Raw genomic sequence first — 8,751 nt, forward strand, 5'->3', positions numbered from 1 at the left:
TAGTAGTGTCACCGGTAATTTGCAAACCGGATTCAGAAAGTTCTCGATTTGATGTTGAATCGTTGCTCTTGGTGCTAGGGTTCTCACCAAAGGTGAAGGTTTATTGGTCTACAATCTACGATGTTGTTTTTTTTTTTTGGAAAAAAACTCTTCTTGAACTCTTTTGCCGGTGAGCGGAAAGATATTTGAGGAAAATATTGTTTGTTTTTTCAGAAGACTAAAGATAGAAAAATGTCTTTTTGACCTTTTTTCAAAAGACAAAACAATAGTTTTTAATTTTTGAAGACGTTTTCTAAGTTCTAACCTTAATATAATATTATTTTTCCATCATAATCATTCTCATCGCTATCGTTGTGACTGTTACCATTGTCGTACCACCACCACCACCTCTACCAGCACCACCACCCCCACACCCACCATATTTTACTATCATCTAGGAATCAATATGATTAATGGGTGTATTCACAATCAATGTGGTTTAGTAATATTTATGTAGCTACAGATTTTAAAAAATAAACAGTCTATTTTTTTTACGAATACGAAAAACATGTAAAAAGACTTTTGGTCCACACATGAAAAAAGACCGAAGACACTTTACCTCCTCAAAAACAAATACAATCTAACTCTCTTAACCGTTTTTATTGAACTTGTATAACTTATTTGTAGATTTGGAATAGATGACGAATTGACGACAAATAAAGTGATATATTAATAAAATTTGATGCTTTTGTTGATTAATAGTTTGTTTACATTGGTTTAGATCTGTTATATGTTTATGCATAGTCTAGTTTTAATGATGGAATTGATAATTTATACTATTAGCCACCATAACTTATGTGTTATAGATTCAACCATTGGAGTATGTACTTGTGTAAATCTCTAGATTCTTGATGTTTTAATAACTATCCGTTTTTGCATCAACGCATCTTAGGATTGTAAATTGATGATTTATAAACAATAACTGATGTTCTCCAACTGGGACCCAAACACCCCCTAAAAGAAAACGGATAGTAAAGAGCTTATACGAAGGAAGGGTTGTTCTTTAAGAATCATTGAATTTAATTTTTTAGCTAACTAACAACCGAGAGTTAGGACACCAATTGGTCATTGTCATTGTAATAGTTGAGAGTCTTTAGTAGGATCTGCGATGGGAGACAAAATGTGGTGTGATATGGTGGGATGGGATGGGCAACAGTAAGCAGAGAGATGGTGGGAGGGTTGGTGGTAGCTGGTGGTGGCTATAGTGTCAGCAATGAGTAAATGATGGAAATGGTAAGAAGAAGAAAGACAAGGGAGAAATGGGGTGGTGTTGGGATTTTGTTATTTTCAAATTATTAAAATTTAAATTGATTAAAAGTTAGAAATGCCTAAAAGAAAAACAGAAAATATATTAAAATGGACTGCTGTTTAATTTCTTTAAACCATAGTGTCCATCTCTTGTAGTGTCTAGGAACATTGACAACTTTTGTCCATTTCCTGAAAACCATCGCAAGTGACTGAAAGGTGTCTTTAATACAATAACTAGATTCAAAATCTACCTGATTAGGCAGATTAGCTGTAAAGTAATGATAGGTGACTAGAACGACTCTGCAATGTTGAGTGATAATGGGGGAGTTCGATTGTCTCTAGACCTGATTGCTGCTGCTACTACTACTAAGCAATATATGGTCCCCGCTCCCGAAAGAGCGGGTGTGGGTCAATGGGACAGATATTCCCTTCTTATTGAATCATAAAGGAAGTAAAACTGACAATCTTCTTATACATTATTATTCATATATCAAAATAGAGCAAAGACAGATATAAATATATACGGAATGTATACAATCACACTTCTCAGGCAGGTCCTATTTATGGAAGGGTACAGAGAGCTTGTGTATTGAATCATAAAGGAGGTAATAACATGTTAACAAACAATCTTCAACCCAATCTAGCCACCTTCTACGCCATTGAGGATTGGTGTAAAGAAGTCCAGCAAATCCCAATAAGAACACAACACATGTTGAACTAGAACTTCCATAGAAGCATGACATATCGATGTCATACCATTTCTCATTGTCTTCTTCTTCATCTGATTGATTGGTCACCTGTGAATTAGTAGTTGTGCATTTCTTCACAAGTGGTGGTCCACAAAGAAGTGGATTCCCTTCATAGCTTGCCTCTGTGAAGGTACCAAACTGTGATTTCATTTCTGGGAGTCTTCCTGATAGATTGTTTTGAGAAACATTGAAAACAGATAATGAAGTAAGCTTAATCAGTTCTGATGGAACTCTGCCAGTTAAACCATTTGAAGAAAGGTCCAAGCTCTCTATCTTTGCAAGATTTGAGAAGCTCACTGGAATTGGTCCAGTCAGTTGATTGTGTGACAGGTTCAAAGCACGAATCTGTGTTAACAACCCCAATTCTTCTGGAATTTCACCTGTTAGTTTGTTACACGATAGATCCAATCCCGACATGATATCAAGGGCATCACCCTTGTATGGGAGAGAGAGGCTTTTTGTAGTAAACTGAACTTCATCTTGTATTTCAAACATATGATTGTGGTCCTCTGTATAAAATGTTTTATCTAGAACACTCCTATAATTATACAACATGTGACTAGGGTATACCCTAACACTTTGTTTCATAAAAGCAAGGTCACTTGGGCCTGTAATATTTTGTAGGCAACTTGGTATTGAACTAGAAAGGGAGTTGTCGGATAAATCTATTAAACTCACATTACTTAATCGGCACAACTGCTTTGGAATAGAGCCACTAAAGTTGTTTTTTCTCAAAAGAAGAATCCTTAAATTGGTTAGTTCGCCAAGAAATTTAGGAATCCTCCCTGACAAGTTGTTGTCGCCTATGTCCAAAGTCAAAACGTTAGTCAAATTACGAAAGTAATCGGGCATTGATCCTGTGAATCTGTTGGAACCCAAATGAAGATGCTCCATATGTTGCAAATTTAAGCAGGATGGGATGGGTCCATTAAAAGAATTATGTGAAATATCAAGAAATGAGAATGGAGCTGCTCCACAAGGAAACTGGCCTTCAAATGTATTATTTCTCATCACAAGTTGAGACAGCCTACTCATGTTGCTTATCCAAACAGGGATCATACCTTCAAAAAAGTTATTGCTAATATCTAGAACAGTCAGAAGTTCAAGCAATTTTTCCTTACTCCTAAGTCCAAATTTCCCTGTGAAACGGTTGTTATCTAAGTGAACCCTTTCCATGTTACCCAAGCTTAAGTTTCCTGAGAGTACCTGACCATGAAAGCTGTTATTTGATAGTTTTAATACCCTCAACTGAGAGAGGTTTGTAAACAATCCCTTTGGTACTTCTCCTGATAACTCGTTATGAGATAAATCCAGTACCCCTAATATGCTCAGATCACCAACCGAAGATGGGATAGCACCACTTAAAGCATTCCTCGACAAATTTAAATAATATAAGTTCGGAAAGATTTTGTGTATATCCTCAGGAATAATACCTATCATGTGATTTCCAGAAATATCCAACCCTTGCATATTAGCATTTCTATACAGCAGCATACTGCCAAAAGAGTTGTTCCTTAGATTAAGAACATTCAGATTCGTATTATTTTTTATCAACCAATCTGGAAACTGACCCTTCAAAGAGTTATCAGACACGTCTACTACATGCAACTTGTGCTGGTGAAGTAAAAACCCAGGAACAACACGTCCTTTATGCCTATTTATATTGCAATTAGATAGCTCAAGAACTTCCAATTGGAACAATGGAATCCAACCGATAGGCTCTTCTGTTTCAACCTCAAATTTGTCACTGTCACTTCTAAATCCAACTACCTCAAGCTTTGAATGATTGGATAACGAGCTGAATGAGAATGAACCTTCAAATGTGTTATGACTAAAATCAATGTACACGAGAGATGTGAGATTAGCAATGAGTGATGGCACAAGCTTCCCTGTGAATCGATTTGAAGAGATATCCAACAACTTAAGACTGGATAGATTGTTGAAACACTGAGGCAGAATTCCATCGAGCATGTTGTGACTAAGATCCATCTCATGGAGGTTATTCAACTCACACAACCCTGCCAAAGAGAAAAAAAATGTAGTTCACCCTGTAATAATTACAATGAATTGCACTTGCATGGTCATATGGCATTAGAAAGATTAACCACGTGAAATTTAATGTTAGAAAAGGCGTGAACCATGGTCTGGTATGGTTAAGATAACTTACCATGGTCTAGTAGTGAGCCGTTGAGTTGATTATAAGCAAATGAGACAACTCTCAGGAAAGATAATGCATGTATTGTTGATGGGATACTCCCAACAAACTTGTTGTGACTCAAATCTAAGACCTCCAGATGGTGGGAAGATGCAAAAGCTGGATGACAACAAGAGAGGGATACATATGTAGGTTACTAAACGAAAACCACGAAAAAGAACTTGTTACAAGTCATGTACTTTTATAATTGAAGCTGGACAAGCTCTTGCCACAAGCCCACATGTTTAGTCTTTCATCTTTTTGATGAGTTGGTATTTGGTAGGTACTTGACAATTTATCTTAACTTATATACCAATATATAATAATGTGTAAATGGGAATGATCGAAGAAAAAGCGCATGCACCTTCCATTTGTAGTGTCCCACTGAAACCATTACCTCTTAAAAGGAGGACTTTCATATCAGACAGATTATGAATTTCTGTTATATGAAGAGATGTGTCAAACAATTCGACAAAACGATTAGCAAAATATGGAAACTGATAAATGATAAGCAAGATGAATTCTAGTATTGTAGTGTCTTTAATGATGAGTATTTTAAGATAAACATGCCTTTGACAGGAAAGGGGCCTCCCAATGAAGAAGAATATGAAAGATTAAGAATCTTGAGGGATGGGAGGGCACTTAGGCATGATATGATGCTCTTGTTGAGAGTGTTTTCTGAAAGAGCTAGACTCTCCAGCCTTTTCAATCTCGATAAGCTTTTACAAGCTGTAAACAAAATGGTATTCTTAGAGAAACCATGGTTTTATAAAGTTTGTAGTTATTGGAGAACTTAATTAGGATTGATTAGAATGGTTAAGGTGAAGCTAATTAATCTTCCTTTACCTTGGATATTTGGTGTGCCGTTGACCCCGCTATCACTTAAATCTAGCTCTTTTAAGTTAGTCAGATGTGATAATTCTGTCAAAAAGGGAAAAAAATAGATCATGTATTGTATATATGCATGCTAATTTCAGATGTACATTTTAGCAAAATGCATGTTGTGAAGGTGAAGGGATTATGAGAGGACCAATCTCCTTGTTATGTTAAATGATCAAGTCTCGTGAAAGCTATTTTAATATGTACATTTTGAAGCTAGTTTGATGCAAATTTGCATTAGTCATAATCATCATCACCACATAGCCTTATATCGCACAAACCATAGTCAACTGTATTCGCATAGTGCCATCCTTTATCATGCTGTGTTATGATAATGTCATGATACAATTATAATGTGCCATTAACCATCTATCTTGTGCCATAAGCCCATAATGATGCTGTCATAATATATAGGACTAATTAAACATATAAACCACCTAACTAAATGCAAGGAAGTTGAAAGAGAATGAAAACACAGAAAACTTGCCATTAGCAGGAAAACATCCGTTCATGCTAGTCCTGCCAAGATCTAAACTTATGAGTGAAGTGAGTCCACTCAATGATGGAAGGATGTCACTGTTAATATCAGAATTCCAACTGAGGTCTAGTATTTCTAACATCTTCAAACTCGAGAGCCTTTCAAGTTCTGCAAATTACAAAAAGTTTAAACACGGGTATCTTGTTCTTTCAACATTTAAAAAGTAACTTTTACACTGTTAATTAAGTAAGCACTCGAAGAAAAAAGCAGAAATCAACACAAAGAATATATGTTGTTCTTTCAACATTTATGTGTTTCAAGTCATACATGGGAAACACTAGCTACGAATAATTATAACTGAAAAAAACCCTAGCAACTATAGCTATAGGTCAAGGAGGCTCTATAAACAGTTCAAACCGGGTCGGGTCATAAATCCATTCGGAGCCCCAAATTCTTAGTGACAATATATACATCCCACCGAAATCCTACATATAAGTCCATGGCTTTTCTTTGTCAACTAAATAATACCCAACCACTCACGTAACCATAAAGCAGCTTTTAGTACCAAAATTAGGTGGATGGTGTTTTCATGAATACAAATTTACAAGAATGTTTTGGTCAAACACGTAGTACTAATTTCAAAATAATACTCAACAATTACGGACCTGTTTTCATGATTCCGCCATCAAGATGATTACTTGACAAATCGAGACTTGTTAGCTCTTCAAAATGAAGAAAGAGGGAAACATTCAATGGCCAAACCTTTTCATCCATGTAACGTTCATCTTCGTACGAAAAGCCATTCAAATAGAACAAAGAAAGCTCCGTGACATGGCCTGTGGTTGTGTTGCACTTGACTCTTTCCCAATCGCAACAATCGCTGCCACTGCCATATTCAATCCAAGTGGAGAGAATATCTTCTCTTTTTGAATCATATAAGTTGATAAGGGAGAACTTGATGTCCAGTAATGCCCTTCTCTCCACATCTATGCAACCTCCTTGCGTTGATCGTCGGAACATCAGAATAGCAAGCATAATAAACAACCACCAGTTACTCCAAGGCAAATACTCCATATTAGTTGTTGTGGTACTCTTATGACGTCTTTTAAGAGACAGACAAATAATGCTTAACATAAAGGCACTATATATTTGGTTAGACTAGAGATATATAATGAGGGGAAAATATCGGTAATAGCAAAAAAAAAAAAAAAAAAAAAAAATAGGGGAGGTAGATATTTCCGACATGCATTCCGCGGAGCTACCTCGGAGCTCCATGGAATGACAAAATCGTAATTAAATAAATTAAAAAAAAAAAAAAAAAACTCAAGATCCATTCCGCAGAGCTACAGTAGATTCCGTAGAGCTCCGCGGAGGTAGCTCCGAGGAATAGATTTTTTTTTTTTTCGCATCGATTCTTTGGAGTTTATATTAATTACCCAACTAATTATTTTCAAAAAAAAGATTATCATACTATCATAATCTTTTCTTGAAAAATAATTAGTTAGTGAATAAATATAAACCCCGAAGAATCGAACCAGAAAATAAAAATAAAAAATAAAAAAATAAAAACCCTCAAGATCCATTCCTCGGGGCTACCTCCGCGGAGCTCCGCGAAATCTACTGTAGCTCCGCAGAATGTATCTTGAGTTTTTTTTATATACGTTGATTTAATACAATTTTGTCATTCCACGGAGCTACAATAGATTCTGCGGAGCTTCGCAGAATACATGTCTATACCCCAAAATATCCATTTTCATGTCCAAATTTTGAAATTACCCCATATTTTTTGGCTATTGCCGGTATTTTCCCTATAATGAGGCATACAAAACATCACTCACCGAACCTCTTTCAGATTTTTGTTGATTAATAGAGATATTTATAAGTTTCTATCTTTTATTTCGGGTCTATTTATTTATATCCGCTCTCTCAAGGGATGTTTGGATACATTAGTTTATAACTTATTAATTTATAGTTTATTGTTTATTAGTTTATTTGTGATGAAAATAAGCAACAATTAATAAACAAAGGGGAAGATGCTTATTAAAATCAGTTTATTTAGATTAGTCCTACTACACTAAACTGGTTTTTAAGGATTTTTTTTCCAAAAACTTTACTTATTGCGAAGGAAATAATAAACACTCTTTTTTCCCTATCACATCCCCTAAATATAAATAATCTTCTAATGTTTACATTTTCTTCTTTCTTAAATATATAATCATTAAACAATAAGTTACTTTTTACCTATATAACTATTAAGTAATTATGAAAATATCATTTTATTTTCGTCAAATTATAATTATTATGTTTTTTTCTTTTATTTTAATATGGGTCCTTTTAATATATAATATAGATTAGGTTTTCTTATAATCTTATTATTTTTATTGTTTCTTGGTATTTAATTTATTGATTTATCTTTGTTTTTCATAATTTAGAAAATATTTTAATAATTTTGACGTTTTGTTCGAATACATTGTTTAATGTTTTTTGACGTTTTATTTGAATACTTTTTTTTTTTTTACTATTTTGATGTTTTGTATGGAAGAGTATTTAGTATCAATTCTTGTCTTGTATCAGTACCGTACTAAAAAAAAATACCGAATTTAAACACTTTGGATAATACTCGATACTTTAAAATCACGAAATTCAAGATTCAACACCATCGCTACTGATGCTAGTACCGACAATATTGTGATATGTGTCAGAGGGAGATGTTACAAAACTTTTGTCACATAAAATAACAGTGATAAAGTTGTCATAGAAAATATGTACGAACTCATTTTCTTACAAAAACAAGTTATCCATATTTTCCAAAAACTAAGATTTCTAAAAATCATAAAATCTAACCAAACTTGCAAGGATGGATCTGATACAAAATTTTGGATTTTTACTCAGAATTTGTTTCAAGAACACAAGATTTAGCAACGAAAGACTTTGATATTTTGAACAACATAAAACTAGTTTATAACCAACCATGGATCTTCTTGAAAATTTTGGAAAGAAAAACAACAACCAAATAGGAAGAAGAAGACAACATTTGTAGACTTTGAATCCTCAAGGGGAGGTTAGGAAGTTGTTGAAGAATGTATGAACCTTTGAGACATCAATAATTGATCAACTTGACTTGAAGGTGCTAGTTTTTCTAAGAAAACTCTTAAGCTTGCAGA

At 34.3% G+C, this 8,751-nt stretch overlaps 1 pseudogene across 1 annotated transcript; it reads right to left on the minus strand.

Moving 5' to 3' along the window:
• Positions 1-1,739: 1,739 nt before the first annotated feature.
• On the minus strand, positions 1,740-6,807 carry LOC145004018 (receptor-like protein 1; annotated as a pseudogene). Its single transcript, XR_013662238.1, has 6 exons — positions 6,253-6,807; positions 5,597-5,755; positions 5,077-5,151; positions 4,595-4,959; positions 4,204-4,350; positions 1,740-4,054 (listed from the first exon to the last, which is right to left on the minus strand). The product of XR_013662238.1 is annotated as a receptor-like protein 1 (transcript).
• Between the last annotated feature and the right edge of the window lie 1,944 nt (positions 6,808-8,751).

Source organism: Lactuca saligna, chromosome 1 (genome assembly GCF_052625555.1).
Source record: "Lactuca saligna cultivar CGN05327 chromosome 1, ASM5262555v1, whole genome shotgun sequence".
Classification (NCBI taxonomy): domain Eukaryota; kingdom Viridiplantae; phylum Streptophyta; class Magnoliopsida; order Asterales; family Asteraceae; genus Lactuca; species Lactuca saligna.